Source organism: Mus pahari, chromosome 5, assembly GCF_900095145.1.
Source record: "Mus pahari chromosome 5, PAHARI_EIJ_v1.1, whole genome shotgun sequence".
In the NCBI taxonomy this organism is placed as follows: Eukaryota; Metazoa; Chordata; class Mammalia; order Rodentia; family Muridae; genus Mus; species Mus pahari.
This window is the reverse complement of record NC_034594.1, coordinates 100,582,040-100,606,968: the sequence shown is the minus strand read 5'-3', so window position 1 is coordinate 100,606,968 and position 24,929 is coordinate 100,582,040. Positions and strand designations below refer to the sequence as shown.

At 40.9% G+C, this 24,929-nt stretch overlaps 1 protein-coding gene across 1 annotated transcript in view; it reads left to right on the top strand.

Annotated features, from left to right (window-relative positions):
- The window catches only part of Nckap5 (NCK associated protein 5), an 809,936-nt gene that overhangs the window by 659,079 nt on the left and 125,928 nt on the right, over positions 1–24,929 (top strand). The window lies entirely within an intron of this gene.

Sequence of the window (24,929 nt, the reverse complement as noted above, 5' to 3'; positions counted from 1 at the left end):
AAGAACTCTGATGAGCACGTCTCTTTAAAAGCCCCGTGGAACTCTTGCTCATTTCCACGAGTGCTCCCTAGAAGGATGGCTCTCTACTTTGTGACCGTGTATTGATCTTTCATATCCTCCTCCCGTCCATCTCCGCCTTGCTTCCTACGGGCAAAGGGCGAGAGGAAGATAATGGTATTAATTTTCCAGACATCTGCACATGTTTAAATGGCCTCTTAAAGTCTTCGCACGGTTTCTCTGTGAGCCCACCACAGGGCTAAAATGCCATTAAGCTATAGATTGCAACAATAGATAACAATCGTAGCTGTGCTTCACCTTGGCAATGAGAAGAAAGCCAATTTGTTTCAGCAGAGATTCACACTAATACCTGCTCCTACACAGCCAGAGCCAGCGCCTCTGGGTTTCAGAGGTAAATGGTAGGTGCTTGGATTGCTGAGTGCACCCGCCTTTGCCCAGACATTCAGGAAGTTGGTGGCACAGTAGAAGGGCCAGTAGTTGTAACAAGAAATGGAGAATTGAAGGACACACATGGAATTAGAATTTATAACCATGTTATTTTAAAGTCATGGGCTCCCTCTTTGTTTTTAAAGAAGACCATCACCACCACCAACAACAAAAACTATCTGAATGATATGTGGGAGCTGGAGTGTGCACACAAGCCTATGGAGGTCAGAAGAGAGAGCTGGAGTTACAGTCTCTTGTGAGCGTCCTACTGTGAGTGCTGGGAACTGACCTTGGGTCCTCTGCAAGAACAGCAAGTGTTCTTAATTGATAAGCCATCTCTTCACCCTCTGTGTGATGCGCTAAATCACAGTTAAAGGCATGTTATCAAGGAAGCCAACTGCAGCTGCCCCTTCCTAGCCACAAAATATGGGATCCAAAGCTCTCTGAGGAGACCAAAATGCACAGATGTTCAAGTCTGTTATGGAGCATGATTTTGTACTTACATACATTCTATGTGCATCTCCTTTTACATTTCAGATTTCTTTAGATTGCTAATAGTAACTGATACAATACTGATACCTTGTATATAGTCAGTGCATTATTTAGGGAACAGTAAAGAGAAGGGGCAAGGTCTGGGCACATATCATACAGGGAACACCTTTTCCAAATAATCTAAATCCATGGTTGATGAAATTCATGGATATGGAAGGCTGGCAGTATCTTGAAGAATATAGTTATCTAAGTATTAAAAAGCCATGTGGGCAGTATCTTGAAGAATATAGTTAACAAAGTATTAAAAAGCCATGTGACACATTAAGATGTGCATCATTTTTAGGTTTTTATTACATTTGTTTTATTTACATGTGCATGTATGTTTGTATGTGTATATTTGTTTCTTTGTGTCTGTGTATTCCACTAAGTACTTGTGGAGTTCAGAGACCACTTGGGTTCCTCTGTTATCTGCTACTGCCATGCTAGTTCTGGGAATTCAACTCACACTGTGAAGCTGGGTCGCAAGTGCGTTTGGCTGAGCTATCATTCTGGCTGAGGCTGAAAGAGGAATGTCTAGCATTGTTTTTATTTGTTTGTTTTGAAGGATGGTCTGTCCCACTATATATTCTAGCCTGGCCTTAGACTTTAAATCCTCTCATCCTAGTCCCTGCCCCCAAGTGCCAGGACTCTAGGCAGGAACCAAGATCCATAACATTAGCATAGTTTTTGATAATGTTGTATATATGCACTGTTGAGAAATGTTTTCAGCTGCAGTGTTGTAATGTGTTGAGGATTCCTGCTGGAGACAAAGTCATAGGTTTATACAACTATAGTACATTCCTGAAGAACATGCTACATATTAATTCAAATGTACTGAAACTGAAAACACATGAATCCTTTCTGTTCACAAATCCCAGAACCCACAAATTCTGCATGTGTGTGGTAGCTGGCATGAAACCCAACCCCCAAGAAATAGAGACTGGAGATTACTAGGACAAGGGCAATGCTAAATTCAAATGAGTGATCCTGACTCAGTGTATGAGGTGGAGAGCTACTGGAAGACACCTGATATCACCTCTGACCTCCTAATGCATGCTTACTCATGTGACCTTAATATATATAATATATAAAGTTATGTGTTTTATATAGTACATTTTATTATTATACATTATATTCTTATATATAATATATAATATATTGTATATAATATAAATATTACATATATTATCTTGTACATATTTTATATATATACATATATATATATGCCCTCACATATGTCAGTATACACAAACACATACATGTATACCATACACAATAAAAATAAGGAACTCCTGATAATCCATGTTATCTTTTTCTTAGAAATCATTAGTCTGCAGAGGCACAGGACTAATGCTTGTAGCATGTCTCTCCTATATTTCTTGATATAACCTCTAGAAAAGCTTTTCACAGATATGCTGCATAGTTGTTATTACCCTGGCCCAGTCTTCATAGATGACAGACTCCAGGCTGTATTCCTTGGGGCAGGGGCAGATCACATGAGGACACCATAAATTTTTCTTGGTCCTCTTACCATCTATCAGTTGTGGGATGTGGTAGTTTGAATGACATGCCCCCCATAAGTCTCAGACATTTGAATATTTGGTCCCCAGTTGGTGAATGGGGAGGATTAGGAGGTGTAGCCTAGGTATATCACTAGTGGTGGACTTTGAGGTTACAGAAGACTCTGCCTTTGGAGAGTGGTATCTCTATTTCTCATTTGTAGGATATGTGAGCTCTTAGTGACTTCTTTAGCCCGCCTCCTGCCTCCTGCTGTTTCCATTCCATCATTATGGACTATTACCCAAATGAACCCTTTCTTCTATAAGTTGTCTTGGTCAAGGTGTTTTATCACAGCAATAGAAAAGTAACTAAGACATGGGTACAAGAAGAGCAGTGGAAAACTTGTTTATGTTCCTCTGTACTGAGCTACCACTCCAGGTGTTGAGCCTCAATCAATGAACACTTCTGGTAAGGGTCAATATGTGGATAACACCTCTCCTTCATTGATTATTTTAAACCTTATTCATATGTATATGGTGTGTGTGTGTGTGTGTGTGTGTTTGTGTGTGTTTGTGTGTGTATTTCCTAATCCATTCCTCTGTTATTGTCACCCAGTCAAGTTCTTAGGTATTGTGCACAGTGCAGCAATAAACACAGGCATGCAAGTATTTCTGCCACTCTAACTTGGAATCTTTCAGGTAAATGCTCGGGAGTGGTGGGGTTGGGTCCCATGATAGGTCTAAGTTCTTCCAACTGCTCCACAGCTTGGCATCCAGTTTTTCAGTCTGAAACCTTAAACTCTCTGAAAGGGAAGGAAAAATGCTTTCAAGGAGGCATGTGACCATTTCTCTTAGGATTCAACACTGCTTCTCCCAAGGAACATAGTTTTAAGGGAGAAATACGTTTGAATTAACCTCTATATAAATGTAATTATCAGAGAATCTCTTAGGACTTGAGAAAGTGAGATTTAAAGCCAGAAGAACTTCTTATTTCTTGTAACAGACTAAAGGAGCTGATTTCACTTGTCCCATTACACGGTGATAAAGCAGCGTTTGATAGCAGCAGCCCATGTGATAAAATGATTATGGCAGCAGAGAGAGCGAGAATCTAATAAGGGAATTGATCTGCAGATTCCAATTCTGTAAGAGCCATCATCGATCAGCATAAATGTCAATAATGAGATCATATCGAGAGCTGCCTAAATCCTTCACAGGATTCCAGACTCTGGCAACAGAGTCAAGAAGTAAATGCGAAATGGAACGTAAAACTCTCACAATCCCTCCCATTGACTGATGCTAGGCTCCCGGGCATTCCAAGGCTACATGACACAGTCTATCATGGTCCTGAAGAAAATGAATAGGAAACCAGTTATCAAAGTATTTTCATGTTTTAAGATGTGTGTTGCCAGTATTATGTGAAGACAGAATAATTACAATTATTATCACACTCAATAATTATGGTTAGAAATTGGGGTTCAAGGAGAGGGACAGGAAGAAGCTAATGTCCCTACTCTTTTGTGTGTGAGATACCATGTTTGCACAGTGCTGTGACAAAGGAAATTGTCACTTCTCAGACTTATGTCAGAAGATTGTACAGGATAGCATACTTGGGTTTTCATTTTCTCTCTTTAGGACTCATTCGTTTGTTCATTTACTATTTATTTGTGTGTACATGCTGGGGAGTATATAAGCATATGTGTGTGGTTATATGCAACTGTGTGCATGCCAAAAAGCCAGAAGAGGGAATTGGATGTTTTGGGTTTTTTGTTTGTTTGTTTGTTTGATTGATTTTTATTTTCCAGTTTACACCTATTCCTTTGAGTCAGGGTCTTTCTTTAAACCCAGGGCTTGCATTTTCTCACTTAAGCTGGAAACCAACAGGCCCCAGAAATACTCTCGACTCCACTCCCTTAGGAGCCAGGATTATAGCCACACACAGGATGATCAGCTTGTTACGGGGGTTCTGAGATCTGAATTCAGTCCTCCTCATTGTGAATCGAGTGGTTTTAGCCACTGAGCCACCTCTCCAGCCTCTCATTTACCACTTTGTGCTTTGACTAAGAACTGGTCCTAACTCTGTCATGTCTAAGACCACAGGTAGCAAGATAAGCATCACCACGTTAGATTAAGGATCAGGAAAACTGTGGGAATTAAGCATGGAGAGCCGCTCGAGAGCAAAGCTGGGAGAGGAGTCAGTTGGTACAGTGTGGTAGGCAAGCATCAAGCCTTAATTCCAGTCCCACCTATTTAAAAGAATCTGGGTGAGGTGATAGTTATTTATAATCCCAGAACTAGACAGGCAGAAGCAGGAAGACCCCCTGGAGTTTGTTGGCCAAACACCCTAGCCTCCTTAGCAAGCTCCAGGTCAATGAAAAGATACTGTCTCAAAACTCAAGGTGAACAGTGTCCTAAAGAATACCTGAGTTTGTCCTCTGGCCTCCACGTGCACTAAAACACACAGCCATGTGTGCATGTGCTCACACATGCACTTGCACACATATGCATACCCACTCATACATGAGCAGGGTAGAAATGCTTTGTGGGGAAGCAGAGAGCAAAAGAACCAAATGCCCACACTGGCTACGCCCATTTCCACAGGACCTATCTTGACATGTTTGCCTTCTGTGGAAGATTCCTTCAATAATTGCTATCTGAGAAACAGTGTTGTGCAGGACATGTATGGACAGCCTTCTGTGGAGATAGGCAAGGATATATGTTGAAATAGGAATTTAGAACAAGCCATTCCTGACATTTTGATAGCAAAGCAACTGTGACTTGGAAGCACTGCTTTGGGAACTGAAGAGATGGCTCTGTGGATAAAGCATATGCAATGCTTTTGAATACACGGAACCCATGCAAAGCAAGGCACAAGCATGCATCTGTTAGGGAAGTGGAGAGAGAAGGGTCCCTGGAAGTTCACAGGCAAGGGCAGAGAATGCAATGGTGGACAGAGAGACCCTGCCTCAAACAAAGTGGAAAGCATGGACCTACATAGCAACTTAGCCTCTGGCTTCCTATGCACCCTGTGGCATGCATGTACACACACACCCAACCTCATGAATGTGCACACATATGTACATGGACACATTATACACACAAATGTCATACACATACACACAAAAATATTTTTTTAAGCACTGCCTTTTCCTTCTTCCCTTAATGACAGTTTATTATATTTGTTCTAGCTCAGCTGGATGTGACCTCATACTTTCTTGAATTTTCCACTAAGAGAATGAATCTTTTGTGGAGACATTCTTCTATTAGGAAACTCTTTGGGGTCTTGTTTTATATATTCCATAGGGGACATATATCTGACTCTGAAACTAATTGAAGGTAAACAGAATTTAAAACTGAAACAGACTGCTCTGCAAACGTGTGGAAGATGGATGGCTCAGTTGGTAAAGTGCTTGCCCTGCAAGCCAAAGGACCAGAGTCTGGATCTCTAACACTGGCATGAAAGCTGGGCATAGCATGCAAGTCTATAATCTTAGTTTATGGGGTATTTGATCCCTAATGAACCATAGCCATCGGGTCTACACAGACAGTAAGCTGGCTCAGTCAGAGATCCTGTCTCAAAAGATAAGATAGAGGCTGATAGTGGAAAATATTGTCTACCTCTCTCCTCTACACATATGTGTGCATACATGACACACACACACACACACACACACACATAATGCTTATGTTCACCCTAAGGTCTATTTTATGCTAAGTAAAATTATCATTATGGGTTGTGGTTCTCTCTAATAAAAACTACATCTGATTATAATGAGGGCTGGATTCATGTATGTGTAATCTGTTAATACTCCACTCTCATTCTGTTGGACTTCTGTACATAGGACACTGCACACAAATGATACTGATGGTCCTTTAAATAGCCAGCATTTTTCAAGGATGCAATATACCCCAGGCACCTTAGCTAAATAACTCCTCCCAGCCTTTGAAATTCCAGAGTTCTTGCTTGAACTTCAAATCTTCAACATGCTCCTGTAAGCCAGTATTGCTCTTTTTGCTCCCAAACGAGGACGAAGTAGCTTGTCCTCATTACACAAAGCTGGGATTTAAACCTAAAATGCTGATGCCCAAGGCCACATATCTCTTCCACGTTTCTGGTCATGGGTGCCACAAATGTGTATGCTGGTGAATTTGTGAAGCTGAGCTCTGGATTTAGACTGAATCTTTCAAAGCTAACTTTGTAGTTATTATTCTCAAAGTTTAAAATATGCCAAGCTAATCTAGGGCTGGGAGCCACTGAATTCCAGTTCATGGTAGTACAGTAAACTAGGCCATGGCTGTTGACCTGGGATTTAGCGTGGTGACCCAGTTAAACACTGGGAAACATCGTCTCTGACTCAGTCATTTGACTTTTGAATAAGTAATTCACACAATAAGTAATTCACTTTACAGAGGGAGTAAAGTTCGATATGCCCAAGCTAAAGGCTGTGGCTTAATTGGTACAGTGCTGCCCTAGCACACACTGGGTCCTGAGTTCAAGCCCCAATACCACATAAATGAGGCATGGTGGCATGCTTGTAACTTGACAGTGGCAAGGTTGAAGCAGGGGAATCGAGTTTCACTCTCCTTTGGCTGCATGTTGACACTGTGTCTAGTCTAGGATACATGAGATTATTTCTTGGCAAACCAAAACCAGAATAACACTTATGAAAAGAAATTTGCTTCCTCAGATCCAATAGCTGAAAATTACAACAGAGATAGATGTAAGAAACATCTAAAGCCCCTGGAACCATTAACATGGAGCAATCAAGGAGAAATATTTATAAGCTTCACCACACAGCCTGAGACAAAACACTATTGTCTTTAAACCCAGCTGATTGCCAGCAAGTGTTCAAAGCAGAGCCTTAATTTTATCACCTTAATTACTTCTTGGGAATTTTAATTTCTCATAGTTGTTAAAATAAGTCTGAGAGCAGTTTATTTTCTCTCTGGGCTCATTTCTTTGTAATAGTTATTTATAGATCCATAACCAATTCCTTTGAAAAATAAGAACTCACTTTCAGCAGCCTCTGAGGTTGGAAATGCTGCCCATGAAAGAAGAGCTCAGAGAAAGATTACCGTGCATCTTTGAGAGAAGTTTCCATCAAAGCAGTTTATGAAAATTAATAAATCTTTGGGGATTTGTGAGTATGGAATAATTTTAGGATTATGGTAGCCAGCAACTGTCTCAGAAGAAAATGGGAAGATTATGTTATTTAGATTTATGCATTGAATATCTGCTTAATACTTCATGATTTCTACCCTTCGGGGATTAGGAATTACCCTTTTGACCTTCCCCCATGCCTGGTTCACAAACAAGGTGTTTACTAACTCCAGACCAGTGTGATGGGAATTAAGTGCTGGTATACATGTAGATTCTTAAGAAAAACAGTGGAGGTGGATTATGCCTTGTAGATGATCTATGTGTTTGCTGAATTTGTGTGTACGCATGAGACTGTGTTGGTTGGTTGTGTGTGAGCATGTATGGGGAATGCGTGCCTGTCCATGTAGGGGTCAGAGATCATGTCCAGGGTCTTCCTCACTTGCTGTCCACTTTGTTGGTTTTGAGGCAGTCTGTCTGAACCTGGAGCTAATCAATTTGGCTAAATTGGATGGCCATTAAGACCCAGGGGTCCTCCTTTCCCTTCTCTTCCTTCTAGGCTTTCCCTTCCTCTTTGCCTCCCTTCTCATCCACTCTACCTTCTAGGATTGCAGGTGTGTGCCGTTGTACAGAATTGGGTGCCAGAGATATGAACTTCATATGCCTTCATGCTTGCAGACCAAGCATGTTCCCCTGGAGGCATCTCTCGAGCCCTTTACAGATTTCTGATGATGCAATTACAACTCCTTTTCTGGCAGCATCTGGCAGCAGGCTTCTGTAACATCATGTTCATGCACTTGTTCTACTTACAACGTGGTGGTGACATCACTGGGAAGAGGGTTAGCTGGGAAATCCAAGCAATCTGAGTTTAAAGCCTGACATCCTGTCTCAGTTTCCCCCAATGAACCTGAAAAAAAAATTGCAAATTTGAGATTTAAATATAGGCTCTATTTTGCAAATAATAGAAAATATAAAAATCAGTCCACTTGACTTGAGTCCTACACAATGGTTAGAAGCTGTTGTCTGCCAAGAAATGATTTAGCTTCCTGAAACATATTTCACAGCTAATCCTTTAATGCTTGTTTTACATATTACCCTTCCCACTGTTAATATTGAGCAGTATTGTATGCTAGTAATTCCATGCCCTATATTTCAAATTACTATTAGGAATCCACATAAATAACAATTTTCAGCTGCTTGTTTATAATATCATAAGGCATTTCTTACCATGGGGGTAAAGGAACAGTGGATTTTAAAAATTACCTTGGGAACAAAGCTACAGGGAAACCATAGTGCTGACTTTAACTAATGGAGTCTGCAAAGCAAAATGAAGTCCTGCTTTAAAATCATGATCATGATCAGCATCATGTGAATCATCAAATGAAGAGAGACAGTGGACTTTCACTGACCATTTAGCCAGTGTGGCTGTGTATGTCAGACACCTGCACAGATGCTGTAAGGTGAGGGGGGACTCCAGCAGCTAATTCCACCTGATAAGAAGGGACTTTCTCCTCCCCTCCCCCCTAAATCCTCTCGCTGTTTCTCTTCTTCCTGTCCTCCTCTTCTTCCTCTTTATTCTCTCCTCTTCTTCCTCACTCCCTACTCCTCCCCCTCTTCCTCTCATCCGTCTTTTCTTCCTATCTTCTCTTTTTGGTGGCCTTTCATTTTTAATTAACCAAATCTTACCCATGTCTGCACACATATTTCTGTGATTATTTTTATACATTCATACATTGAGCAGTGTTCAAATCAGAGGAAGCCCATCTACCTTCTAAAACTGTCTCATGTCTGTGTAGTGAAAGCCTTTGAAACCCTTTCTTCCAGCTTGTAGAGCAGGCAGCACAGAACAGTCTCTCTATGCATAGCCACCCTCCTGTGTGACCACATACCAGAGCGGCCTTCTTCTCTCTAGCTGGACTTAACACCCTTGACTAGCCTCTCTGTACTGTTTGGCGTCCAGCTTCTCAGCACATGTTTGTTACATGGGTCCCTTTGGCATTTCTGGGAATTCTTACATCACTTTAGAGTCAGAGAATACACATCTTCAGAGCTTGTGCATGTTTGTGTAGTTCAAGCTACAGCATAGTTGAAGACCAAGGATTGTACCCTCCTGCCTCTCTTTACCAAGAGGGAGTAAATATTATATAAATGCCCAGCAAAGTCCCTGTGAAGTTGCTTCTTCTAGATCAGTGGTTCTTAGTGGGTCAACCTCAACCCCTTTAAGAGTGGCATGTCGGATATTTATGTTACGATTCGTAACAAGAACAAAACTATAGTCATGAAGTAGCAATGAAATAATTTTATGGCTGGAGTCACCACACATGAGGAACTGTATTAAAGGGTCGCAGCATTCGGAAGGTAGAGAAGCAGTGCTCTAGACCTTTTGCTTGATACCCAGGGAAGGAAAATGAAAAGCCACAGCCAGGTTCATCATCAGAGGAACAGTTGGGAAGGATAAGGTTTAGAGGGGGAAGCAGGTATTTAGGAGAGTAGTTGTCATCCCAACTCTTCCTCTTTACTTGTTCACTGTGTGACCTAACACAAGTTATTGCCCTCTGAGGTACATCCCCATATTCATGTCCCCATATTCACTTCTGCGGTCTTGCTGAAAATTTTTCAGAAAATGTTAGGATGTCACACCTTTTGACCTCGGCCACGAATTGCCTAGTAAAACCTTTCTTTCATCTTTCAATCTTTGTAAAACCTAGATGTGCCTGTGCCCCCAAATTCTTGTTGATAGTTTGACTTGAGGCCGGGATGCCCCGCTCAGTTGGTAGGGTACCTACCTAGCAAACACAAACCCACCAGGGCTGCATAACTCGATGTGGTGGCGCACATTAGCCTCTGACCCCAGGACTCGGGACTTGAAGGCCAGAAGATCAGGAGTTCAAGGTCATCCTCAGATACTCATCATGTGTTTACTATGTGAGATTTTAAATATGTAATATCCTGTCTCAATTAAAAAAAAAAATAACTAATCCATGTGTGCTGGGATTACTGTTGGGCCATTTGGGAGCCAGTTACAGAAGGCGGTTAGAACCTAAGTGATGGCTTGATGCCTTTTAAAAGAAGCCACAGGGGGTGGCCTTTCTGTCTGGGAGGATTATGACAAGAAGGTACCCACAGTGCACCAGGAGGCAACTCAAACAAACGCTGTAATCTTGGTGTGATCAAATCGTGTGGCCTACAGAATTAACTTTATTTTAGTTATAAACCACTTGGGGTATAATGCTGTCTTGTATCAGCTGAAACAGCTGCCTTATTTCATAATCATTTATGTCTTTTTTTAAAAAAAAAATGTTTCTCTTCATTTTTCATGCACATTTACAAGGATATATCATCATATCCATCCCTCAAACCCTCATTCCAGCTTAGAACTCCCACCACACAGTGTTGTCCACGCGCCTGGGTTTGGAGCTGTGCCCTGGGGCATGCCAAATCTTCAGTGGCCACACCCTCAAAGCAGAATGATTCTCCTTTCCCAGCTGTTAGCCTTTGCCGAGCAGGCAGGGCTCATCCTCCAGGAAGGGGTGGGACCTGAAGAGTACCACTCCCATTCCTGCCAGAAATTTGGATGTTTTCCTCTTGTTCTTGTATGTAACAGCTCAGCTAAGCTAACACTTAACTATGACTGCCAAGAGAAGAGCTCTAAAGAAGCCCTTGCTGAGGCTTTTTATGCCCCACTGCCCTGGGAGGAGCTAGTCAGGGTGCCCTTCCCCGAGTTCCAGGTGCCGGGGACCATGTTACCCCTGTGCAGTGTAACGGCAGCAGCGAAGTATTAAGTAAAGCCTGGGTAAGACCGTCTAGAGGCAGAGAATGGGGTGTTAAAGGGAGTAGGTGGTGGCAGTCTCAAACCCTTGACCTCAGATACTCTTTTCCTTCAGTTTTGCTATCTGACTAGGCGAGGCAATGACGTTTTCTACCGCAAAGGGTGACTGTAAAGATTTAATGAGAAAAAGTTTTATGAAAACTTACATAACCTAGAATTCAGGGAGCACTCTCTTTTAGGGGTCACTGCGGTTAGTTTTGTGTTCCTGTTATGTCCACACGTGTGAACAGAGTTGTGTTTCCTTGAACAGAAAACAGGGAGAAACTTAAGAAAGAACCAATAGCCAGTAAAAGCAATCATGGTGCACAGTTATTAGGGGAGGGGGGACATTTCCTCCAGTGCTGCGGATACTGGCAAATTGCCTCTGTTTCTGTAAATAACCGTTTGCCCACGCCTCTGTAAGAAACAGTCATGAAACTCATTGAGTTACACATTGAGACGTGGACGTTCTATGACTCTTTGGGAAGAGGAAGGGAATTAGCAGGAGTGGGAGGGAACAAGAGAAGGTGATAATGGGGTGAGTAAGGTCAAATGCATTATATATGCATGTATGCAAATGACAAAATCGCATTAGACATGATGGGTAAATGCACATAAGCCATTGTTAGACGATCATAATATAACACTCATGCTAGTAAAATATTTTTTATTAAATGGATGGCTTGTGCTTGAGTCCAGACAGCAAAGATATATTGCATTTGAAGATATTTCCTTAATTCTATGCAGTCCATTTCGTTGTCTAATTAATTTATATTGTTATTTTAGTAAATTGTCCTTGACAAACCATCATTAAGTGAATTTAATTGAGTAAAATTACAAGCATGAACTCTGTAATAGGGCTTTCTGGGCTTGAAGCACTAGTTATGAGACCTTCATTCAGCAAGCCATTTTAACTCTTAGATCCGTTTCTTCACCCAAAAGGTGGGGTTGAAAAGAACAGTTTAAATCATTTAGGGGAAAAATAAAATCACCATGACAACGTAATTCATCCAGTGGGAATGGAACGGAAACATAAGCTTAGCATTTTAGGCTGAAATAAGCAACTCTTATGATATGAGACTTGCTTCGTAAAAGATCCCAGTGGGGTCACTAGTACCCTCCTGCCATGGGAGAGGCGAAGCTGAGTCTTAGAGAAGTGTTTAATCTGAGACAGTAAACCGACCCCAGAGAAAGTTCCAGATGCATTCTCCCTGGGATAGACACAGTCCTGAGACTGTGGACAACTTCCTTGGCATCTACCACCTTAGCTTCCTGTTCCTTAAAAACTAGAATAATGACTTATTCAGCATAGTAACATGGCCCTCTATAAGGTAAATTCAGGCAAAGGACTTCATAAGGCGGGTGTCTCTTTCCTGCTCGGAGCAGAAGGTAACTTATTTCTTCTTAATAAATGGTACATTAAACTCCAGGGACTACCAGTGTGGTTTCCATTAGATCTTGAAAAAAAGGAAAAAGAAAAACATTTGTCTTTTTTCCCCTCCTTCTAATCTGTGTAGCTTAGTGAAATCAGAAGAGAAATCCAACCCCCTGAATACAAAAAGCAGAAAGCTGCTGGAGAGTTAGAACTTTTGAAAACTAAAACATGATTAAAAATGCAAAAAAAAAAAAAAAAAAAAAAGGCCGTGTAGACAATTTTATGGAACAGCAGGGGCAATTGGGAGGCACTTATTAAAGAACCTGTTAAAGTAATTAGCGATAAAAATGGAAATTTGAGGCATTTCTGTATCTCTTAGATCCCAGAATAAGTTCAGGCTGCACTGACTCACTTCCTCCCTCTGATCTGCTTCACAGCCAAAGACAAAAGGGACACTTAGAGAGGACCCAGGGCAAGCCTGAGCCACCTTCAGGAACTAGCTGCTCATCTGCCCACAGGTCTGATCTACCTGCCCCATGGAAGGCCCAACCACCATCATGTTTCACTGTGAGGTTATATTGTGTGAAAAGCCCTGGCAAGGAGATATGGAGATGGGCTGTGAGAGCAGTCTTTGCCTCCTGCATGAAGTTGCTATGTAGACTGTTTCCTGCCACAGGCTAGCCTGTGCTGCTAACACACTGAAAGCACCCCTCCCCACCCCAGTCCCTGTCACTTCCCCAAATAATACTACCCTACTATTATTTATTGGGAGATAGGATCTCCCGTAGCTCAGATTGGCCTCCAACATTCTATGGAGCTGAAAATGACTTTAAATTTCTGGTCCCCCTGCCTCCACCTCCCAAGTGGTGGGGTGACAGGTATACACCACCATGCATGCCAGGGTCCCACACTGGGCTTCCTGCATGCTAAGTAAACATTGTATCCACCAGGCCTCAGCCCAGCCCCTCTGCCATGACCTCTTTTGTTTGTGATGCCTTTAGAATTCTTTAGAATTCTTTTCCTCATCCGTGCATTTTGGGCATTTCATTGATCTCATAGGTTGAACTAATGACCTTCTGTTCACCTCCTATAGCTTATTATCAGGATTCTGTACACAGTGGAGGCTTCATAAATGTTTCCTGATGCACTGATGAGCAGACATTCCCAAAAGGAAATCCTTTGACTGTTCTCATCCGTCCTACCTATGCTGACCTCAGAGAAACTTTGTAGCCACTGAAGGCTCCACTCTTAGGCAGCCTCTAGATGATCATGTTGTTATAGTAGTGGAGAACCTTGAAGAAGGTTTTGAATATAGCTGTGGAATAATTGTGTTCAAAAGCATTTTATAACAGGAATCCTAAAGAAGTAGAAAGGAGGGTGAAAAATAATGGCATGAGCCAAGGCACTGTCCAAAGTGAGACAGAGACCTCACTGACGATAGACACGCAGAGAAAGAAATGTTGTTAGGGAAAAGAATTGTTGAAACAAGAGTTATTGTGATAGACCTTAAAAGATAATGATAAAAATTAGACTCAAGTGAGATCGCACCATGACGGGTATATTCGTTAAATGTCTTCCCAAAGAACATTTGAAAGACATTCCCTCTGCATCTGTCAGCAAGATGGCAAGGTCAGATAATGTGTTTTCACATCTATATCCAAAAATGGAAAGAAAGGCATAATTAATTAAACATCAACTTTTACCAAAAATGATTTTTCTGTCCTGGGCTCAAATTCTTGTGAATCTAAGAAATGACCATATAATACTCTGTTATATAACACAAAGTTATGTAATATTCAGTTTTATAATAAATTCTTAATGTATTAGAACCAAAGCCCATGAAATGCTAACCTGAGAATCTGCTGTAATCATTCTTTATGGAATTTAGAATAGCTGGTGAAAATCATGTTTCTGAGAAGGGCAAAAATATAAGTCTAGTATGAGAGTCAAGAGTGTGAAGGCCTCTGTTTTTGTTCAGTGTGTGTGTGTGTATGTGTGTATTTAATAGGGGACGGTTGTTTGGTAAGTAAAGCTTCCATACAGAAATTATACTCCTCAGGCTAAGCTATTTGGGGTAATTTTATTGAGCTTACTTTGAGCAATTCTTACACATAACTATGAAAATTGCTCTATTACCCTACAAAAGGAACAAAGTGTCTCTCTCAAGTTGTATCTGATTCACTGCCTTATTGGAAACACTTCCCCTTAAATAGAGCACACAGATATTTTCTATCTCATACAGGTGATGGGATACTTTGGGATGTTGGCACTATCAAAAGATACTTGGAGAATGTTCTGAGACCTCTCACCAGGCTTGCCCCTGCTATGTGGGATTAGAGGGTGGGAAATACTGTATATAGCCTCAGTGAAGGACTCACTCAGAGGAATAGAAATGGGACCCTAAAAGCTAGGCTAGAACAGGAGATTGGCTCTGCTCTCTGAAGTGAATGCAAGTCCATTTACAACAATACTGTAGTGGATGAAACCAGCAGTCACAAGAGGCCAGTAAAAATGCTGGTGGTAAGGGTATTTACCACCAAGTTTGATCCTTTGGACCCAGGTGGTTGAAAAAGTGGACCAACTTCTAACCAATTGTCCTCACTTCTACATATGAACTGTGACACATAATGCCCACTCACAAAGTACACACAAACATACAGACACAATAATAACTGATTATAACTTTAAAATTAGAAAAGAAAAACCACTTTAAAAGAAATCAGTTCAGGGGATCCAGGTCACTAGCTATATCAGGAAGGGTGAGCAGTTTGCAATGCAAATCCAAATGAGCAGCCAGCTAGTCACACAGAGAAGGAGGCAGGGGAGGAGCAGAAGCCTATGGTAAGCTTCAGAGCAGCAAGACTGAGGCAGGAGCAGGTAAGGAACATCTGCATAGACAGAGGTGCATCTGCATAGCAGTGGGGAGTTGAACTGTGTTCCTGCTGGCGGGGACAGGTGCTGAGCCATGGTAACGATAGTGGTGGGTACATAGATCTCAGGGAATCGCTGCATCCTCAAACTTTCCTATCTGCCTTCCAAAGTGTCTCCATTATTAGTAACTCTTCTCATTGCTGTGGCCAAAGACTTAACAAAAGCAACTCAAGGAACGAAGGGTTTGTCATGGCTCACAGTTTGAGAGTGCAGCTTCTCGTAGTTGAGAAGGCACAATGATTGAAGCAGAAGGTCATTGATGACATTACACCCATCAGGGAGCACAGAGGACTGAGTGCTGGTACTCAGCAGGCTTTCTCTTTTTTAATTATCAGTCCAGGGTCTCAGCCTATAGATGTTGCTACTCACAGGTATAAAGGTATAATGGGGCTTCTCCATTAAACAGGGTTTTTTTTGTTTGGTTGGTTGGGTTTTTTTTTTTTTTTTTTTTTTTTTTTTGGTTTTTTTGGAGAGACACCCACGTGAACACACTCAGAAGTGTGTTCCCATGGTGACTCTCCATCCCATTAAGTTGACAAAGAAGATGAACCATCGAGAGCATGTTGAGAGTAGTATTGAGGGAAAGCTGGTGTGTAAAGTAAGCTGGACACTAGCTCAAATGGCAGAGGCAGGCCATCTCACTTTGTAATTAAGACAGGAAGCCAAACAACAGTGGGAAGAGAAGCCCTCCCTTTAACTGAGAGATTTTTCTCCAGAAAAAAAGATGAAAAGAGCAACTTTGGTGAACATAAAACAGATCCAGGGTTGAACTTTGGATAATTATAGCTTTCATCAACTTAAATAAATCCGGGTGTTAGATGATAACAGGTTAAACATATTCATAGAGCTGGAGAGATGGCTCAGCAGCTAAGAGCCCTGACTGTACTTGAAGAGGACCTGAGTTTAGTTCCTAGCACACACTTGTGCCTATAACACCAGATCCAGAGAAATCAGGTACCTCTCGCTTCCGCGGGCACTTGCACTCATGTGAACATATACTCACAATTAAAAATAAGAAAAATAAAAACCTTAAAGAATATTCGTATCCATCCTCTGTTGCTGAACCTAAATATCCGTGTTTGTGGAGTCCATTATTCCAATGCATGCATGCCTATTCTCATGTGTGTATATTTGTCTTTGTGGCACATGCATGTGTGCATGTGTATTGCCTTGCCCATGTATGCACATGTAATAATCGCGAAGTTGACATCCAAATGTTGCCCTTTACTTTTCTGCCTTAATTTTATTTTTATTCTTACTGTTTTTTTTTTTTTTTTTTTTTTTTTTGAATGTGTGTGTGTGTGTGTGTGTGTGTGTGGCCACCAAGCTCCCGGGACTCTCCTCTCCATGTCCACTGGTCAGCTCTGAGATTACAGGCATGCACTCCTATACAGGGCTTTCTGAATGCGTTCTGGGGATCAAAACTTGGATAATCCTGCTTGTGTTTGCTGAACCATCTCTGTGGCCCCAGATGCTCCTTTTTCAATAGAGGAAGGAAGCTGTGCACATGATTATAATGTTAGATTAATTATCTTAAGGAATATGAATGAGGAAATGGGACTCATGGCCACATAACCTTTTGTTTTATTGTCTTTGTTTTACTCTAAAGCAAAGCTATTAACTTCTGAAATCCTAGCAGGGAAAATGTCACACCCTCCTTTCCAAACTTGAGGAAGTACAACAATAAAAATAAAAGCTGTTTATCACTTTCTTTCTGTGGTTCACCTAGCACATTTCCCACTGTCCCCAGACTTCTCAGATGAAGAGCTCAGCTTTGACCTCACCTCAACCACTAAATAAAGTCGTGGTGCCTTCCTGGCCTTAGCAATCACTACCTTGAAGTTAAGACATCATCATGTTCCGAGCCCAAACCTAGAGGCAGAATTCTGTTCGATGCACTAAGCCTTCAATGAGCATCTGAGAAACTGCAGCATGGTAAATAATGGGAGAAACATAATGGAAAACTCTGGCCCTCCAGCCTCGCTCTGCTGGCTCTGATCTCCACTCTCCACAGCCATCATTAACCACACAGCTGCAGAATCAGTTCCTGCCACTCTCAAGGGAGCACTCACCTTGATCCCCTCAGATAAAGGACAACCTGTCCTTGGCACAGTCTGTTAAAGAGAACATCCCTAAGTCTTGTCTTAGGCTGCCTTAGGACTACTGAACACACACACACACACGCACGCACGCACACAACTGATCTGATATGCAACTTAGATACTGGCTGCCCTTACAATGCTGTGTCTTGAGTCACACTTCATAGTTTATGCTGGTGGGAGCAATGTGTCTTTGCTATGAATTCGAATATAGTTTATCTCTTCCAGAACTTTCCAACCCCCACTCCTGCATACAGTGATTGTTATTCTAACTGCAACAAAGCTGAAATTTGTAGCAGTGGTTAGAATAATCCAATTTGCTCTGCTGGTATAGTTATATATGACTGCATATATATATATATACATACATATACATATAAATACACATATACATATATACCTATATATTGTCCCAATCAGCATTAACTGCATACTTGAAATAGCCTAAAATAACTTGATAAAATTAGCCAGTACCCCCAGAGCTCATGTCTCTAGCTTCATCTGTAGCAGAAGATGGCCTAGTCGGCCATCATTGGGAAGAGATGCCCCTTGGTCTTGCAAACTTTATATGCCCCAGTACAGGGGAATGCCAGGGCCAAGAAGTGGGAGTGGGTGGGTAGGGGAGCAGGACGGGGGGAGGGTATAGGGAACTTTCGGGATAGCATTTGAAATGTAAATAAAGAAAATATCTAATAAAAAATTTGAAAAAAAGTAAAAAAAAATAGTTTTCATTGAGTAATTGTCTTTATCAAGTTGGTCTGCAGACATTTCTATAGGAAATTGTCTTGATGGATAAAGATGAGCCTAGTGCACCATTTTCTGGGCAAGTGATCCTGGACTGTAGAAGACAGATGGCTAAGCATAAGCATGTGGATAATCCAGTTAGCAACCAGACTGTGACCTGGAAGTTCATTATAGTGGGGGCATCAAGGTAGCAGGAGTGTGTGCGTCCCTCTCTCTTTCCCGCTCCCTCCCCCTCCCCCTCCCTCTGTGTATGTGACTTTGTTATCCTTTTTTTTTTTTAAGATTTATTTATTTATTATATTTAAGTACACTGTAGCTGTCTTCAGACACTCCAGAAGAGGGTGTCAGATCTTGTTATGGATGGTTGTGAGCCACCATGTGTTTGCTGGGATTTGAACTCCGGACCTTTGGAAGAGAAGTCTGGTGCTCTTACCTACTGAGCCATCTCACCAGCCCTATCCTTTATATCAAAACCAAATTATATCTAGGAATCTTGTGTTAGAGATTTGAAACTTAAATGTTTCACATAAGTGATTGCATCTGGAGGGATACTAACATGAAGTGAACATGAAGTATTGATAAGTATAATAGAGACTATGCATCTAATTAGATTGAGTCTAATTAAGATTCTGACATTCTGTATTACTCCCTTTGTCAATGTCTTTAGTTAAATTTTCCCACGAGTGTTAGGGAGGTGGTTCAGTCGATGAAGCCCTTCCTTGCCATGCAAGCATGAGGACCTGAGTTTGAATCCTCAGACCCCATATAAATCTGGGTACATCTATAATATCAACACTTCTACATGGAGATGAGAGGCAGAGGTAGTCAAGTCCCTGAAAGAACTGGTGTGTGCCATGAAGAACAACAACAACAACAACAACAACAAAAAACCCTGTGTCAGGTCAAGTAGAAGGAGAAGACTGAGGTGTAAGGCTGTCCTCATCTCCACACATGCACTGTGACACATTTGCTTCTGCATATTCACTGCATGCATGCTGTGTGAGCATACACGCACATGTGTGGGCACACACACACATACACACACACAAACACACACACACACACACACACACACCTTTACTTCCCTATCATAATGGGCTATACCTAGGAACTTCATATCAAAAGAAAAAAGTATTTCTCCCTTAAATTGCTTAAGGGACTAGATTGCTCAATTAGATAAAAACCAGTGACACAATGCATCATTGAAGAGGGTAGGTTTTGACAGACACATATTCATGCAGTATGTTAAATAGTGACATCATATATCTGAGAAGAGAGGCGCACGAGCGTGAAGGGAATGAGAAGTCAGCTATCTAACCTACAGAGAACCCTTCCCTCAAATCACGTGATCTACCACTCAAAATCATCATTTCTTTTGTTTAATGTCATTTCCCATAACTGCGGCTGCTGTTTGCATATTGATAAATGTATCATTAGGTCTTAAAAATATAATTCGTTTGGCACTCTCTCAGTCTTTTAAACCTGTACATTGGTGGAGAAAGTCTAAGAACATCTTTTTCTCTCTGGACTGTAATGAGCATTAATTGGGTACTTACTGAATATAATACACTATGACAGGTTCTGATTAGTTGACAATAGGGAATCCTAGATCCCAGAAAGAACTTGAGAAAGGTGTTATAAAAATCATACAGAAACTGTGCCATTTTGGTAAATACTGATAGGAGTCTTAGTAGCCTTAAAAACTTTGAATTTTTATAGCAACTGTCAGCAAGTTTTTAAAGTGTCTCTACAGACATACAGATAGAGAGGAAATGGGTACAAATATGAAACAAACAAGCAAATAGGAGTTTAAAACTCAGCTAATAAGGACAACTGGTCTACCTAGAGCCGGGGGCAGGGGGAGGGCTATCATTAACATTGCTTTACGATGAGGTATTTTCCTAATAGAGTATACATTGTTCAAGAGGTGTCCTACAAAGATTTATTGAGCGCCTAGCTAACCAAGTATACAGAAGTCTCATGAAAATTTACCCTGATAATAGAAACAGATGGATGACAGTCATTTTAGTTGAATTTATATTTTCTATGACAACATGACCAATTTTCTGGGACAAAGTGACCCCTGCAAAGCCAATCTTACAGTCCCCTCGCATTTCCTAATAGCAGAGAATCTAAGATACTTTTCAATCTCAATCTCTCTCTCTCTCTCTCTCTCTCTCTCTCTCTCTCTCTCTCTCTTTCTCCTCCTCCTCCTCCTCCTCCTTCTTCCTCCTCCTTCATGCATGGGAGGTGTTGTGATTTATGTGTATTTGGGAAAAACACATTCCACAGGTTACATGTGGAGGATAGAGGATGACCTCAGATGGTGATCCTCACCTTCTACCTTGTTTGAGACATGCTCTCCTGGTGTTTACCACTATGTGTAGCTCGCTAGTTGCTCATGGATAATTCTGATCTCTCCATCTCCCATCTCACCACAGGATTATAGAATTATAAATGCATGTACTACCATGTTCAGCTTTAAGTGGTTTCTGAGGATTGAATCTCAGGACTTTTCACTGTTGCTACAAACATTTCACTCCATAAGCTATCTCCCAGCACTTGGATTGGCCTCAGTATGGAACAAGTTCACTCTATGCTAGAAAGGGTCTTTTTGGCCACATTATTCACCCACTTGATTAGAATATTTTGAACTCTGAAATTATCAAAGTTATGACCAAGACAAACCAGAATAACAGAGATCATTTTTTTTAATGCCACTAGCTTGGCAGAAACATGACACATAAATCATGGGTTTTATTGTATTTGCCATTAAACAAATCAAATTTAGTATCCATTGGAAAGCCTTAGCAATTAGTATAAGAATTAATATAGTGAAAAATCTTCACTGTAGCAGGTCTCCCAAACAAAACTGAAATAAAAAAAAATCACTATATAATTGAATAGCACGTTAAGTATTAATGCACAGAATCTTCTGAGTCCCCAGGTCCCTGATGCAATTATTTTCTATTCACATTAATTGTCCCAAGCAGATGACGCTAATAACTTTCAGTTAAAATGTGTCCAAAGGAAGATTTCCTAAGATCAGTACCATTTAGATATAAGGTCACTTTTATAATTATTCACTTAGATTTTTAACCATGCCTGAACATAATAAAATTAACCTTGTGACTATTTTCACTTTTTAAATGAGAGTATCAAAAGTTAATGGTCACACTAGCCAGCAAATGTATTAAGGTATGTTTTTCTTATCACTTATCAATATGCCAACTACTATATCTGTAGTGTATGTTTGAGTGCCTGTGAAAGTCAGAGGTCAACCTTGAGGGAAACCTGCTACATCAGAGATGTTTTTTGAGACATAGTCTCTGACTGACCTGGAAATAACCCAACTTCTAGGCTGGCTTGGCAAGAGGCCCAGTGTTCCTCCTGTCTCTGTATTTCCAGCTCTGTTGTAGTAAGCACACATGATCATGTCTGTCTTTTTTTTTTAATTTATTTTATTTTTTGAAATTATAATTACATCATCATCTTCTTTCCTTTCCTCCCTCCAAGCCTCTCATATAACCCACTCCTTGCTCTCTGTCAAATAATAGACATTTTCATTAATTGTTATTATATCCATATATATATATATATATATATATATATATATATATATATATTCCTAAATATATCAGTACAACCGGCTCAGTCTGTTTAATGTTACTTTATGTACATTTATGAACTGACCATTGTATTGGGTCATCAATTGGCATGCTCTTCCCTTGCAAAGACTATTTTATGAGTCTTAAAGATCAAACACAGGCTTTCACATTTGTACATCAATACTTTACTAACTGAGCCCAACCCAGTGCATCTTTTTATTTTCTTCTAAGAATTTACCCAGGCAAACTGTCAGATTGTAAAATTGTGAATGTTGTCTATAAAATGCAACTTGCAAATACAAACACACACAGAGAGAACTCTGATGAGCAAGAACAGACTTGCGTGGGTTCTGACATGTTTTCTCCTGAAGGGAACTACCAAACTCTTTAGAAGTCTGTCAGTCCCAAGTCAGATTCTGAAACAAAGAAATAAAGTAATGCTACCCAACATCTCTGCTTGGTTTCATCTTAGAAACGCCACTCACATGTCATGGCTCTCTCATCTGGTGATCTGCGCTCAGAGGCAGGAGGAAGCCAAAGTCTGACACTGTCATGGACAGCTATTGAGCTGCATGTGAGTCTCCCAGCTGTATCCGTGGAATGGTGTTTAGGTCGTTTTCTTACTTCCATCTACTCTGATGTCACAAGCAAACCACAAGATACATCTCTAAAGCATCCTCAGGCAGAGAGCAACACCTTATTTTCTTGTGTTCTTTGAAATTCAATAATGTGTTCCCCTGTTGATAGAGTAAGCAGGAAGTGTCACTCTTTGCAAAAGTGTTGTAAATCTTGGCTTTGTCCCCAAGATAGCTTTTTGGGTATTGATTACACATCAGAATCTCTGAGTAATGGTCAAGGAGCTTTTTATTAAAGCCCACGTCCCATATTATCTCTTCTTTCCTCATGATATGAACTCTTAAAAATTCATGGGTTCTGCATTTTCCCCCCTGTCGTTTGGGTTCTCTTTGTGCTTGTTTGTTAAAACTTTAACCACGACAGCTCTTAACTTGCATTGGCTTAAAAAGAGTTATTGGAAAAAAAAAACCACAACAGTCATATAAATGCATACTGAAAATTGTTAGGTTTAAAAATGGCAGGAGCAAGTCGTAGAAAATGAGACTTCTATTTTGCCATATAATTTTGTCAGTTGCAGATAATATATTCCATATCTGATATAAATATTCTCATTAAATTGGAATGACATTTCAGTAAAATACTGTCATTTTCTACATCTGCAAAGACCTCACAGCCCCTGATCTATACTGTGACCTTAAGATTATGAATCTTGAAAATTTGTAGTTTTTATGAAAGAAACTCTTGGCTCCGGTCTCTGTGTTTCTATATATCATTAAACTGAAACTGTAGCTTTTATTTTGCATTTCTCATATATGAATACATGAACCATTCAAGTTGGTAATCTGGAACGGAATGTAAAAGAGACATTTGTTGTGGACCAAGGTATGGATTTTACCAATTAAGTGGATGTAAATAAGATAATGCTGGAAAGGAAACCAATATGCATTTTCCACAAAGATGGTATTTAATAAACATCACCATATATTTCCATTGACAACTGTGACTAGAAGAATGCATGTGTATGTGGGTCTCTGGTTGGTTGGTTCCCTATGTTGCACCTTATTGGACACTGTAACATTATGGCTAAGATTTGGGTTTGGAATCTTACTTACATGTCTTTTTGCTGTAACAAAATAACCAATATGGCAACTTAAGGGCAAGATGGCTCATTTGGGCTCACAGTTCTCAGGGATGCAGGCTATCTGTTATGGTAGAAGGCATCACTACATGAATAGTAGACATGGTAGTAGACATTGCATCTGCAGAGAGCAGAAGGGAAATGGGCCTGGTACATGAAATAAGTGCATGGCAGGGGATAACTTACCCACAGTCATAGGAAGGAAGATGAAGAAACCTGTCTACCCGAATGTGTTTCCAGAAACTTCTATCAGTTATCCCCAGGAATACTGTGTACCCAGTTTGTGTTGTTGTCTAATAAAGCTATCTGAGAATTTATGTGCAAAGTATCAGATGCTGGCAGCATCCTAATAGACGTAAAATAAGGTGATGAAGCCACCAGAGGCCACAGGTTACTGGGTTCCTGAAAGGAAAGTTAGGGCTGGATGGGAAAGGCGGTGAGAGAAATAAGGAGCCAAGACAATGCTCTCTGATAGAGGCTCAATGTATACTTATGAGTCTGAGCTTATAAAGGGGGGGGGACCCATCCCCCACTTTGCCAGGATCTCCTGGCCTCTTTGTCAGGATCTGTCAGGAAAACAAGCTGAGCTGCTCAGCAGGCAGCTTCTTGCATGAAGCTGCAGATGTGGAGGACAAAAGACTTTACCTAGGTCAGAAGCCTCCACCTTAGGTGAGCTAGCAACTGTGGCAAACAAGTCTGAGCCAGCCTGCTCAAGGCTGGGGGAGGGCACAAGGTTCTTTGATGAGGAGTCTATACATTTACAGTTCAGTTGAAGAGCCTCAATGTATGTGTGAGCATGTGCGCGCGTGTGCATGCGTGTGTGTGTGTGTGTGTGTGTGTGTGTGTNGTGTGTGTGTGTGTGTGTGTGTGTGTGTGTTTGTGTGTGTGTGTGTGTGTGTGCACAGCAACACCTAGAAATTCTCAACTCTACCATATGCTTGGGGATTGACCAACCTTCATAATTACCTGATGTAAGAAGTGAACTCTACTGATTGAAAAGAGAACTGGGGTACAAAGGGGTTAAGTAACTTTCCCCCCAAAATCAAAGAGCTAGGATATTGAAGTACAGGGATTCAAACCT